This window comes from Protopterus annectens, chromosome 9.part0 (assembly GCF_019279795.1).
Source record: "Protopterus annectens isolate FY-2018-M chromosome 9.part0, PAN1.0, whole genome shotgun sequence".
Taxonomy (NCBI): Eukaryota; Metazoa; Chordata; order Ceratodontiformes; family Protopteridae; genus Protopterus; species Protopterus annectens.
The window spans coordinates 165269689-165284775 of NC_056743.1; the positions used below are offsets into that span (position 1 = coordinate 165269689).

At 45.4% G+C, this 15087-nt stretch overlaps 1 protein-coding gene across 1 annotated transcript in view; it reads right to left on the reverse strand.

The window, feature by feature from the left end:
• The window catches only part of LOC122811112, a 1431540-nt gene that overhangs the window by 314351 nt on the left and 1102102 nt on the right, over nt 1-15087 (reverse strand). The gene's annotated exons all lie outside the window — the stretch shown is intronic.

The window sequence follows — 15087 nt, forward strand, 5'->3', positions numbered from 1 at the left end:
GGGTTTATCCGAGAAAGGTTCTCGGGACCCGAAATTCCTAGGAACCCCTCTGCCACTAGGGCAGCATCTGTTGTATCCCCCTCTGCCTCTGGGGGATGGTGAGTCCTGAGCGTCCCGGGAAAATGCCTGAGACTTGCGGAACCACATCTTCTGGCCTCACTGGTTACTGAAAAAGGACCTTTGAGGTGATGAGAAGCAGACCCCGACGGCAGACAGTGTCTTCCCATCCTTCTCGCTCTGGACTAAGGTCTCTCTGTCTTCCCAAAAAGGGAAGAACCATCAAAAGGGGCATTGGCTAAAGACACCTTGAAGGGCTCCGAGAACTGACATAAGCGGAGCTACGCGTGACACCGGATGGCAACGCCTGACCCCGCCACCTGTGCAGCTCCCTCTGTGGCATGGGAGAGCAAAAGCATGGACGTGTTGGCTACGGATTTTAGGGTGGCTATTCTTTCACTGAATGTCATCCTGTCCTCTGCTGACATGGACTCCGGGGCCGACTCAATGACTTCCTTGACCAGATCTCTCTGGAGTCAAATAACATGCGCCATCTAGTTTAGCGTCCTGACTCAGAAGGTCGCTGAAGCATAGACTCACTTCCCAAAATGATCCAACGTCCTCGAGTCAAGGTCAGGGTGATGGACCGTGGAACTCTCCTGGGTGAGTTCCTTCTTGGTGGCCGCTGCCACCAGCATAAAATTTACAGGGGACCCCTTGTGAAAGTGTAATTTGTCTGCGGAAGGGCTCAGGACCTTATCCAGGCACTTGGCTATCAGCTCTATGGTGTCTGGCTCCTTCCATGCCCTAGACATAATCAAATCCAAGAGTAGATCAGCAGGAGGGGACACCCAAGAGGTAGATGGGCCCGAGCCGAATGCCTCCAGAAACATGGACTCGTCAGAGGTTAGTTTTGGGGCAGACCACCCCCCTCTATGAAGTACAACTTCCATGATATCTCCAAAGGAGACATCCTTGGGGGGTGATCTTGGGGAACCTTCCCCTTCATCCATGTCTGTGTCTTCTGTCAGGGATTCTGGAGGAGAGTCCAAGTGCCTCCTTTTACACGTACGCTTGTAGGGGGGCTCCTCAGGAGGGCTCTCTGGGGTGGTTTCACAAGCGAGTTGTTCCGAGGTTGGAACGTCCTGGGGAATTACGGCGACGGGCTGTCCCTGAGAGGGCAAGATGGTTGGACCTGCATTCAAGACCAGGGGGGTCTGGATGGACTCTGAAGACAAAATAGTCAGAGGCCTCGACCCTGCGAGAACCCTCTCCACCATGTCGAATGCAAAGGGGGGAAAGGACCTCCTGGGCTGAACTGGCAGAAGTTGCTACCCCCTGATCCGACCGGGGAGTTGGAGCCGAGATGCAGAGGGGGATGCTTCTCTCTGACAAGCTTGGAGCAGAAAACACCCCCTTGGATCCGACCTCGAGGCTACGGCTCTGAAAGCTTGGATCCGATCTAGTCAGATCCGACACACTGAGGGCACTGGCCGGCATCGAGGTACACGTTACCATTGGCGGCGACCCCTCGACTCCAAACGTCCTCGGATCCAACAGCTCTGAAATCATGGGTCAGATCGGAGGAGGAGTGATAGGTCTAAAGACTGGTTGGAAGGTGCCCGCTTCGGAGGGAGAAGGCCGTGGCAAGACCCCCCCATCTCGATTTGAGTGCGGATAAATCTCCGCATCATCCTGCCCATCTCCACTTCAGATAGGCTCTGGGTAGAGCGGGAGGATGCCGCCGAAGTGGACCGGGAGAGCCAGCAGGGAGAAGGCCTAGGGGACGACCGGCTAACGAGAACTTAAGGCTCAGGGGAGAACCTTGGAGACCTGAGCCGAGGTGAAACAGGCCTAGAAACAGGCTTGGTCTTCGGAGGTGGGCTTGCCTCTGACGAGCAGTCAGGGGAGTGCTTGCAAAGCAGGTTCTTCTTGACCTTATCCCCTTCCCGGGCTTCTTAGCGGGAGGGTGAGTCCCAGAGCAGAGGAAGGGGAAAACGAAGCAGCAACTGTTGCTTTCTTAGCATGGGAAGGTGGGACGTCCGTCCCAGCAGTGGAAGGCAACAAGCCCTTGACAATCCCGCCTGTCCTTAAGAGCTCTGGGATTAAACCCAGCGCAAATAGGACAGCTGGACTGGAAGTGAGCCACCCCCAAATAAACCACGCACAGAGTGTGGCCATCTGCCAGGGAAAGCTTATGGTTGCACTCTGTGCATTTCTTGAAACCAGGCTTTGGGGTGTCTGCCATGCCTTAGCCAGTTCAAGCAACACACACGCGCGCACACACATACATACATGCACACACACACGCATGCACACACACACGCACCCCACGCACCACACACACCCCACGCACCACACACATACACACACAAGAAAGAAAAGAGGGGAGGAAGACAGAAAAGCCTACCAGAAAACAACTACAAATAACCCAGTGAAGGTATAGAAAAAGTTTGGAATGAAAGGGATAGTTAGAAAGATATCAACAGTTAACCTTTACGCTTTAAACTGCAATGGAGCTTGGACCACGCTGTTTCCTCCCAGGCGGCAAATGAGATCTGAAAGGGAAAAAGAGACAGGGGGATTATGGGTAAGGGGAGGAGCATGGAGCTTGGAGCAGTAGCTGGAAAATGCAGCTGTGTCGGATCCGATATGGATTCGAGGACCCACAGGTTGAAGAACAAATGAAGTAAACTACTTCAGATCTGGAAGTTAACAGTAAAGGTCAAAAACACAGCTACAATGGGACCCAATAGTATCATAGAAAGCCTCACAAATAACCTAAAATATGATCTATCAGGGCCACTGGAGTTGTGATAACCTTAGAGCAGGATTTGTGCCATAAGAATAGAGGACTGCAACCATCATCCCTGTTCATAAGCGGAGACAATCAACAGACCCTGGAAACTAAAAAACATTAGTCTCACTATTCTCATATGCTAAGCCATGGAATGAATTATTGCAGAAATGGAACAATAGAGACATAGGAAGCCTTTAGACACTGGAAACAACCCAGTTTGGTTTTGTCAAAAGAAAGTCATGCCTACTAAACCTGGTAGGCTTCTCTGAGAAGGTCAGCAAGGCAATGAATGAGGGTAAAATGGTGCATACTGTCTGTCTCAATCTGGCTAAGGTATCTGACACAATGCCCCACTTGGGCATTGTACACAAACTTACGGGGCTGGTATAAACCTCTATATAACATGTTGGGTAGCCAGTTGACTCACAGATAGGACTTGGGAAGTTAGGACTGGAGACAGACACTCCACAAAGAGACTGCCAGGGGAGTCCTTTGGGGCTCTGTACTGGGACCTCTCGTCTTTAGTATCTACTTCTCCTAAGCCAAAGGCAAGAGCCTCTGGCTGACCAAGTTTGCAGATGATTGCAGGTTAGGAGTAGCCAATGAATCCTCCCAAGACACTAACATCTTACAAGAAGGTCTAACACAGATAAATTACTAGTGCCAAAGCCATAGCTTAAATTTCAATGCCAAGAAATGCATAATATTATCTTTTGGGAAGCTGGCCATCCTGGGAAACTATGTCATTGATAGAACACCCCTAAGAACTGACCTGGTGGTCATGGATTTGGGTATGCATGTAGATAGTAACCTAGCTTTCGACCAACACATGTCCAGGGTAATAAGGAATCATTCTATGCCACTCAGCTTATAAGTAAGGTCATGGCATCTAGGTCTAGGGAGGTCATTGTGCTACTGTATACAGCCCTCACCCAACCCATTACTGAGTATAAAGACCCCCTTTGGTATATATCTGGCCAGACACATGCAGCAACTGGAACATCTGGAAAGATTCCTTACAAAGACAACATACATAAATACAATGTCCCATGCAGATCGCCTTAAAGCCCTGTCTCTACACTCTACTTCCTACAGACTACTGAGAGGCAAACTATATCTAGCATATAAGGTATCCTTGGATCCTGCTCTGATGAACGTTTTGCATATCTGCAAAACAAACAGCATCAGAACTACTAGATATCAGGATCGAAATTTTGCTTGTGACTATGTATAAATAAGACTTTTGGAGAAACAGATACATATCTCAGAGAATTTCAATTCTCTGGATCAGGCTTCCCATCCATGTGAAACAGATTCCCTCCCTAACCATATTCAGGTGTAACCTGGACCACCGAATATGAAATTAGAAATTCACCCCTGGTCTGGTGTCCATGTCTCTGATGGACAGAGGCAGCCAGTAAATCAAGCCAGGAGACCAAAACATCTGAGATTCAAAAACATGTAGTACTCTTTTAGGTTGCACTGCTAGGTTTATAAAGGCCTTTAGCCTAGTATACACCTATGACCCTATAAATAATCTACTCACTCCCACATTCCCCTGCCCAGCTCCTGTAGCATCTCATCACCTAAGTCATTGTCACAGTATTTTGCCTCTATGCCACAAACTAGACAACAGACTGGATTGTTGAGAAATCAGAAACCTTTTGAGGAAGAAATGTGGGTAGGTCTTAACAACAACCTAACCATGAGAAAACAGAGGTTTCTCACTACACAAGAGTCAGCAACTCCAAGATCCTGTGAGCAAAGGAGATGACCACTAGTAAAAAGAATGCATTTTCAAGGAAATGCATAAATGAGCTTCAGCGGTGCAAACAGGAGAAAGGTAAGTTTGTCAAATGTGAAGCCAAATTTCAGATAGAAGGATCATCAGATGTATGGACGATGAGGCACACACCTTTAAGGGACTGTCTAACCAACAGTTGTTGTCCTCAATCCTATCCTTTTGTATTTTCTGAATTTACTGCTGGAAAGTTTTGCAGGATGAGAGGATTTAGAAAGTACAGTTTTGTACCTACCATAAATGTAGATGTTCGAAGATCCACATTGCTGCAGTCCTTACACTTGGGTAGTCCGCTGTCCTCGGTCGGCCGAATATCAAAGTATTAGGCTGACGTCGGTCAAGGCGCTTAAGACTGACATCAGGACGTCAGGGTATAAATGCGCATGACCGACGTCATATCCTCAGTCTTTTCTTGCCCCAGATGTCAGAAGACCCTAAAAAGGAAAGGTCAAAACCAAAAGACAGCAAAAAACAACCAACCACCCTTGCACTAATCATATGTACAATATATACAATATCCTCAATATTTACAACCCAAACCACACAACCGCCTCTAACTACAGAGGGAAGGAGGGAGGGTAAATTGGACTGCAGCAATGTGGATCTTCGAACATCTACATTTATGGTAGGTACAAAACTGTACTATGTTCTTCATCTCACATTGCTGCAGTCCTTACACTTGGGTAGAATCCCAAAGCAGAGGTAAGGGAGGATGGCAAAACTATAAAGCAGTAGGAGCTGCCAAAATGCCCTGTAAAATTGCAGTGGCAAAACCAGCCCTAGATTTAGAGTAAAGTGGAAGGTGGTAATGCTTAGAGAAAGTATGCACTGAACTCCAAGTAGCTGCCTCCAAAATATCTTTAGTTGCCACCCCTTAAAAAGCTGTAGAAGTGGCAGTAGCCCTAGTGGAATGAGGCCTAATCCCAGCTGGAATCTCCTTACCATGATGGGAATAACAGAAAGCAATACAAAACCCAATCCACTTAGAAATAGTTTGTTTTGACACAGGCTTGCCCTGAGAACCCAAAGCAAATGAAACAAATAACTGCTGAGATTGCCTGAACCCTTTAGTTCTGCTCAAATAATATCAGAACTGCCTGTGTATATCCAAAGTGTGCAAAATCTTTTCCCTTTATTTTGGGGGTTTGCATAAAAAGTAGGCAAATGAATAGTTTGGTTTAAAGCCACACTAGAAACCACTTTAGGCATAAAGGAAGGATTAGTACGCAAAGATACCCTATCCTTATGGAAAATTAAGAAAGGCTCAACTGCCATAAGGGCCTGTAATTCAGAAACCCTTCTCGCAGAGGTAATGGCCAACAAAAAAGCAGTCTTCCATGATAAATATTTCAACTCGGCAGTAGCTGCAGGCTCAAAAGGTTGTAGAGTGAGTTTCTCCAACACAAAATTGAGATCCCAAGCAGGAGTAGGAGCTCTACGTGGGGGTCATATATTCTTTGCCCCTCTAAGGAATTGCTTAAACAAAGGATGAGAAAACAATGGTGGGTCACAGTCATAGTGAGCAGAAATTGCTGCAGCATGAACCTTAACAGAAGAGAAGGACAACCCTTTGTCCAGTAACTCAGTAAGATATTGAAGAGCCACACTCAAATTAGGCTTAGAAACATCAAATTCCTTTGCTGTACTCCAAAATAAAAATCTCTTCCATTTATCTGCACACTTTCCTTGTACTAGGCCTTCTGGCCTCCAAAATAACATTCAAAACTTGCTGTGGCAGCTGAGACCCTCCAGGGTTTAAAACAGAATATGCCAGGCTGTTAGGTGAAGAGAGTGAAGTTTGACATTGAGTAAATGACTGTTCTCCTGAGACAGCAGGTGTGGAATTAAAGGCAAAGGCCATGGAGGCTCCCTGCACCAGACTTTTCAGTAATGGGTACCAGTGCTGTCGAGGCCAATCTGGAGCTATTAAAATCATCTTTGGCTTGTCCTGTCTGACCTTTAGGAGTACCTTTGGGAGGAGAGGCAGAGGTGGAAAGGCATACACATGAAGATTGCTCCAATTGAAAGAAAGAGCATCCACTTTCCAAGCTGTGGGATGAAACCTTTTTGTGCAAAACTTTGGCAGCTGGTAGTTTAGTGGAGAAGCGAACAGATCTATGTCTGGAGTTCCCATGACACTGTCAATTTCTGAAATACATGAGGATCCAATTTCCACTCGTGGGGATCCATAATCCATCTGCTCAACACATCTGCTAAGGAGTTCTGTGCTCCCGGCAGAAACCTTGCCTGAAGATTTAGCTGTAAACTGAGAGCAGTCTCCCACAAAATCATTGCTTGTCTGCATAGAGGATAAGAATGTGTTCCCCCTTGCTTGTTGATGTACCACATGACAGTTGTGTTGTCTGTTAGAATCAACACCTGCCCTGGAAGAAGTAAATCCTTGAAAGCTATTAATGCAAATTAGACTGCTAACATCTCCTTCAAGTTGATATGTAGATGTTGTAGTCTGGCAGGCCACGTGTCTTGTATCCACTTTCCATTTAGATGAGCTCCCCAAGCTTTGTCTGAGGCATCTGTCGTTAGAATCTGACTCGCCTCTGGCCGGGTCACAGAGAGTCCCTTGTTTAGGTGACATTCCTGAGCCCACCACAAAAATTCCTTTTGAATGCAAGGTATTATCTGAATGACAGTGTCCAAATCCTGGCAGTGCTGTGTCCATACATTTTGAGATACCATTGTAGCTTCCTCATATGCAGTTTGGCATTGGGAAGCACCAGAATACAAGATGCCATGAACCCCAAGGCTTGAAGGACTGTCCTTGCAGTCAGCCTGGACTGATGAGACAATTGATGGAAGTAAAGGGAAAGATTCTTTTGTTTGTCCGGGGTCAAAAGGCCATCTGGGATGCTGTATTCAGTCTCACACCCAGAAAGCACATGTCCTGAGAGGGTACTAGACTGGACTTTATTTCGCTCACAGAATACGCCAGGCATCTTAGCACTGCTATCACATATTGCAAATGATGAAGAAGTTCGTCCTTCCTTGAGCCAGAATCAGGCAATCGTCCAAATAAGGATAGATCTGAATTCCTTTTAGCCTGAAGAAAGCTATTACTGGAGCCAGAACCTTCGTGAACACTCTGGGCGCAGTAGATAAGCCAAAGGGCAATGCAGAGAACTGATAATGAGAAGTCCCAGCCCGAAACGCAGATACTTCCTGCAACTTAGCCTGATAGGAACATGAAGGTAAGCCTCCTTGAGATCCAGAGTCACCATCCAGTGATCTTTGCCCAGCAGAGGTAAAAGCTGTTGTAATGTCAACATTTTGAACTTGGGAATGTCCAGATAAGTGTTGAGGATAGATAAATCCAAAATTGGTCTCCACGTGTTCCCCTTCTTTGGTACTAGGAACAAGCGAGAATAAAATCCTAGGCCCACTTCTGGCAGAGGGACCGGCTGTATGGCCCCTATTTGAAGCAGCAGAGAAATTTGTTTGTGAGCCTCTATTCTTTGCTGAGGAGGAATGTCTGGCATGCCTTTGAAAGGAGGCAAGGTATGGAAATAAAACTTGTAACCTTGGTGTATGATATCCAATACCCATCTGTCTTGGGTGATTAAACTCCAATTTTCCTTGAAAAGTGCCAACCTTCCTCCCAAAGGTGCTGCCAGACAAGAAGGCTCTGGCAGCTGAAAAGGTAGGTCATTGGGCCTGTTTACGAAAGGACTGGCCCCTGCCCTCACCCGAAGACTGTGCAGGTGAACTCCCTGTTCTAGGTCTGAAAGAGCCCTGAGCTCTGCCCCTACCACGTCTAGATCTACCCCTAGACTGTGAATCATAAGAAGGGTACGTCCACCCCTTAGCAGGCCAATTCCTACTAAATTTCGGAGGCTGAACTTGCAAAAAATCTTTAACAGTCTGCATAGACTTAGCCTTGTCTTCCATTTTCTTTAAGACTGCTTCCACAGGTGAACCAAACACATCAGACTGTAAAGAAGCATCTAAAATCCTTGACTTAACATGGTCAGATAAATTCTGATCCCTCAGCCGGGCGTGCCTGCGAAGAACTGACCCAGTGGCAGCCACCCTAGAGGAGGCCTGTACGGCATCAAAACCACATTGTAAAGAGTGCTTACCCACCTGTTCAGAAACATGTACCAAATCTTGCAATTCTTTACACTCAATACCTTCCGCCAGAGCATCAACCTTAGACTTCAATTGAGAAAGAAGATAGTTTTGATATTTCAACATGTGAAACTGGCAATTCAAAGCCCTCATAGCTAAGGTGGAAGAAGTATAGACTTTCTTTCCCCATCTATCCAAAGCCATGGCCTCTTTATCTGGAGGAACCGGATTTTTTACAACAGAGGCCTTGGCACCCTTAGGTCCCTGACTAACAGTTTCTGGGTCCGCCCTAGGACTCTTATAAAGATATTTATGAGCTTCAGGCACCCTGTAATACCTGTCCGGTTTAACAGGAGCAGGAGGCAAAGAATCAGGATTAAGTGAAGCCTCTGCAAACACATCTTCCACAACATCCAGAACAGGTGGTATAGCCAAAGGCCTATGCTGGGGTAAAAGCAAAAATTCCCTAAGCCTTTTCCTGGAATCAGAGAAGTCCTGACCTTCCCACTTAAAATGTTCCCTCATGGAATGAAGGGTCTCTGAAAAAGAAAAATCCTCTGGAGGAGAAGCAGAAGGAGTAGAATCATCCACATCAGAATCAGAATAAGGAGAATACTCCTGCAAGTCTTCAGCCGAAGACTCTGAAACACCCGAAGCCTGCTCAAAACTCCCCAACTCCGGCTCTACCCTAGGCCTCTTATCAGGAGGGGGCAAAGAACCTCTAATCAAAGTAATTAAATCTTCTGCCATGTTAAGCATGTGCTTCTTGGGCACAGATCCTGAAGAACTAGGAGTGACACCAACAGAAGCTAGACCTGGCCTGCCTCTGGGAGAAGCCTTAGAAACAGAAGGAGAGGGCCTAACCACCCTAGGAAGGGAGGGGAGTACAGTAACCTGAGAAGCCCCTTCAGCCTGACCTGCATCCTGAGAGGCCACATCCTGCAATATTAAAGTCTCCCCTTGGAACTCCAGAGAAGCCTCCGGCGGAACCACCGGTTCCACTGACGCCTCTAAAGAACCGGCGTCCGCACGGACGACTCTTCTTGCCTGGGTTTAGCTGCTTTGTCTTTGCGCTTCGAAGAAGCGGGCGTTGGAGCATCCAACGGCATATTATAATTGCACCGTTTCCCAAAGACCAACCTGGCACAATCTAACCTTCGCTTAATAGTGCGCTTATTGAACCTAGCACAAAAGCGACACCCAACAACGTCGTGCTCAGGCCCCAAACAAGGAATACACAAAGTATGATAATCTCTATGCGGTATCTGTTTCCCACAAGAAATACAGTTATTCACTTTTTCTGACATCCGGTAAACCACTGAGGCAAGAAAAAACTAAAATATTCCCCAACGGGTACTTAGCCAACTTTGACTCGGTCTGAAACTCCGAATTGAAAAATTTCAGAACGCCGAACGGCACTTGCAACGCTGCTTCTGCATCGGACCATGCGGCAAAAAAGACTGAGGATATGACGTCGGTCATGCGCATTTATACCCTGACGTCCTGATGTCAGTCTTAAGCGCCTTGACCGACGTCAGCCTAATACTTTGATATTCGGGCCGACCGAGGACAGCGGACTACCCAAGTGTAAGGACTGCAGCAATGTGAGATGAAGAACATCAGTAGCTAGGTACTGAGGCATAGTGACTTCCACCATAACCATTGAAAAGTCCTTTGGCAAAAATCAGAAGAGTTTTTTTTACTGCCAGAGGTCTAGCAGCCTGAAACCACACCTTTCTCAGATGCAGTAAGGTGATAAGAATCAGCTCTGCACTTTATTTTCTAAACTTTACGATGAGGTGTGGAATCAGCAGGACTGGTAGGAAGGGGTACAGTAATATATCTTGCCTCTAACAGTAGAAAACACCCATGTTGAACTTCTCATTGTCCTGATGCAGAGAGACAGAGGGGGAGCATGATGTTCTCTCAAGTAGTGTATAGGATAATCCTTGGAGTCCCACTTTTCAGAGATACTACCCAGACATGACTTCTGAATCCATAACTCTAGGACAGGACTGGTTCAGTGAGCCTGTCAGCATGCTTGTTTCCCCAGGAAGTGAGCAGCTGAGAAAATAAATTCTCCATCAATGTTTCCACTTGGGATGTGAACAGCTCACAGAATGATGTCTCTATTTATGTTCCAGGTGTCAGATGTGCACTGCTCCTCTGCTCAGGGGATATGACCACTTGCTTGTTTACATGCCATGCAATGGATTACTTGTTGGATTACATTAAGTTTTCCCTCCAAAGCCTTTAAAGCCAAAACAACTGTTCATTACTCCAGCTATTAAAGTGAAGTTTCCGTTGGACAGAAGGAAGAACTACTTTTCTTGAACACCAAAAATAAGGTGAGCTCACCACTACAGCAACATTATTACCATTTCACAGTTTGGCTGTAACAAATGTAAACACCCTTGGAGATAAGTGGAAATCCACCACTGTTTCTTGGGCCATCAACAAGGGCTTGTTATCAACAAAAGCCCTGTGAATGCACAGTACGTCCACACCCACAAACACTTCACAGTCCACTGCAGAACATACAAGGTTTGCAAACTGCAACACAAAATTGTGGCTATTAAGACCTGATAGCACGTAGGAGAATTACCTACTTGGTCCTGCACCCAGGCTGCTAAATTCTTGAGTTTCTGGGCCCACCCTGCTGGCAGAAATGAACAGCAGCTCTTTGCGATAAGGTAGCCTGGTTCTATGGTACAGAGGGATGGAGCCTTAACTGTGACTGTGGTGATCAGGGTATTATTAGCAGTCCCCAGCACTGGGGAAGTCAGGTAGGGATGGAAAGGAATGAAGGGGCTTATCCTCTTCACCACTCAGGGCAAACAGAGAGGGTATGATTTCTCCACTGGAGACCAAAACACCTCCCATGCTTTGGAGAAGAGAGGGAATGGCTGCTTGCTGGCAAAGTCCTTTGTAAATGTGAGGGATGACCAGCACTGAGAGCCAACTGATGCTCCCTTCCTTTGTGTAGGAAATGTGTGTGACACCTGTGCATTGGCCCAGCAATCAAGAAGCCTCAATCCTCACCATTAACACCAGTGAGGGGTGTCCATACAGGGAAAGGATAATAAGTACACACACAGTAAAGTACAGTTTACCATAAGAGCACACAGAGATCACAGTCAGTCTGGGACTGGTTTCTCCCCGTCTCTCCAGGTCCCAAATAAGACTCCCCACTGGCACAGATATAGGGTCCAGATCTCAGCCTACTGGGCAAGCTAAAACCTCAAGCACCCCCTCTGTCCAACCAGTGCTTTGTGTCCCTGCCCAAGTAGCTGACACACACACACTTGAGATAAGAGTTTATACAACCACACAGACACTCCTGGGGAAGGATGGCACAGGTTCTCCTACTGTGCCCCTTTTACCCAGACTATACAGTAGTACCACTTGTCACCGCCCACTAATATTTATCAGCTGCTCAAAGGCCCTTATTAAAGGGTGTCCAATTATTACTGTGCAATATTATTATCCAAATAGTAAGTGTGACTGAACAGCAAAGCTTATTTGGAGTGACTTTGGTAACTTTTCACTATATACATGTAATGTACTCTTAGAGCTTAAATTATCTCTACACAAAACAGCCACAGTTGACAAGTTTAAAAATATTTAATAATAAATAATAAAAACACAAGACAATACTTCTTACTACACAGTGCTAGTCAAGAGTTCAGAGATCACAGAGAAATGTTTAAAATAACACAGTAGAAAAGTTCTGACATCAAAGAAAAACACTTAGACTTTCATTGCAGATTACATAATTTCTTTCTGGTTCCCAGGCTAACAGAACTGAGAGGTTAATAGCCCTATTGACCTTGCAGCTGGTCAGGAAGTCAGGGTAATAAAAGAAATTATACATGCAAATTCTAGCAATTAACTCTGGCCTCAAAACAATAAGCAGAATTCCTTCATCCACACATAACGGCTCCGAATTTTGACATCAAAGACAGTCATAAAATGCTTGACTTAGCTTTCTTGCAGCACAGTGCACTGTTGTTACATTTTTGCAGTTCAATATCCAATGCAGTCTTCACATTTAAGAGAATAATCCTGTGGCTTACATTAATATTTACAAATGACAGAATTATCTACAAAATTCTATCTGGCTAGGCTGGCAGCCTTCACCAATCTTCACAGTGTGTGTATGAAGACACAGAGTCCAGTGCATGCCCCCTTACTTTGTGTATCAAATGTGTGTAAGGATGTAGGGGCATAACAGAAAACCTTGAAATGCTCACTGATGGCTGCTCAACCATGAATTGTCACCTAGTGATGGGAACAAATGGACCAAGAGACCAGGAGAGGTTTTGATGTTTGTCAGACAGCAAGGGTAAAATATACAAAAAATGTACACCATTGAGAGAAATCCTCTGAGATAAAATCAATATAGACTTCTCCCACTTTAAGATTATCACCACAAACAGCCACCACCATGAATGGCATTGGGGCATCCACTTTATGGACACTAACAGGGATTCCTGTGATAAGGCTACTAGGAGTCAGTTGTTCATGCAGAGGAAAACGTGAAGGTATTTTGAATGCAAAGATTTGCCCCAACCAACACTTAAGGGTTTTCTATTTTAGTCCCTACATCTGTCTCTAACCCTTGGTCCCCCAAATGACACAATTAGCTAATTATCGGGGTAAATGTGTTGCACAGAAGACCCTTTCTAAAGACAAAATGGGCCACTCAAGCAAGACTAAAACAAATTTAAATAGGTAAGCTTACAACAAATGTTAACAGTATCAAAGTGTACAATGAACAGTACAAGGTAAACAGTAGGTTCATAGGTGAGTACTAAGCTATGTACCCTTGTTGGCCATTTTAAACATGGCCAGTTACCTGACTCTGTATTAAAAATTACCCTATCCTTTGTCCAGATCTATAGTTATACAATTCTCATAAGATGGTGATTATTTCTGGGGTCATGCTATAGAGAATATATGGGGGATATACAGATTTAGATGCTGCCCCTGTTCATTAATGGTACAGAGGGCAGCCCGAGGTAAACTTCCTTTTGCCCATCCACAGATCCAAGTTCTGCTTGAAAGTTGACAGGAATGAGCTTTGTTTGCAAGGAGGGAGAGTCTATTCCAGATAAGTGGTATCCTCTGAGAAATGTACCTATCCATCCATACAGTTCTGCTTATGTTGCAGAAAAGGTTTAGGTCCTTGGGGGAGAGTACTTATGGTACCATTTGACTTGCAGATAAGCAGTACGTCCATGAGTACTGGGTCACAGGATCTCTTCCATGCTAGGCATGGGTTCCCTCTTAGTTTGTAAGTGACCAAGTACAGCCCACAGGGTTTTGAGGCAGACAATGTAGCACAAGTGTTTTAAGTCCTGTATTCTTTTTGTGGGAAATCTCTAGGGGCATTCAAGCTGTTACATATGCTTTGCTAGATACATGCCAAAGGGGACATCATACAGAATGACAGTGGCTGAGTAAAGGGGGGATATGCCATCAATGGATGTAGAAGCTATCCTTCTGCTTATAAGCTGCGCAATATAGAAGGATTTCCTTACCATGATGGACACATGTTGGTTGAATGTTAGGTCACTCTCTGCATATGTTTCAAGTCCTGAACTACTGGGTTAACTCTTAGGGGTACATCATCAATGTGGTAGTTTCTGAGGGTAGATGATTTTCCAAAGGATAAAATAACGCATTTGTTAGTATTTAGTTTTAGTCCATGATTCTTACCCTGGTTATTTGTTTGGGTCAGCTTTCCTACAGGATGGCAGAGACATTTGGACACTCAATAATTGCTCCTAACTTGCAACTGTCCACAAACTTGGTCAGCCAGAGACCCTTGCTGCTCATCTTTACATCTACGTAGTAGATGCTGAACAGGATCAGTTCTAGCACCAACATTTATGGCACTTCACTGTTGACTGGTAGCTTCCCCTACCCTGATTTCTTGTGGCCTAACTGCCAGTTGGCAACCCAGTGGGTGATGTAGGAGTTTATTCTTAGTTTGGTAAGCTTCTCCACTATGCTAGTGTGGGGTATTGTGTCAAATTGTTTGACCATATTTAGATAGCCAATGCTTTGGTGATTGTTTTTAAAACTTTCAGGTCAAGTAAGAATGCCCTGCTTTTGACGAAACCAAAGTGGGACAGGTCTAATGTCTGGAGGTTCTCAATGTCCTTATTGATTAATTCCACGACAATTCTTTCTCTAGCTTTACATATGAGGCTAGCCAGACTTATGAGTCTGTAACTACCTGGGTCAGTGGAGAACCCTCTCTTGTGTAGGAGTATGACTGCTGCTGTCCTACACTCGCTCAGCACAAAACCTGTACGGAGGCTGAGGTTGAACAGTGTTGTTGGGACATAGATCATGCTTCATTCTATTCAAGATGCATCCTGGGATACTGTCAGGATCC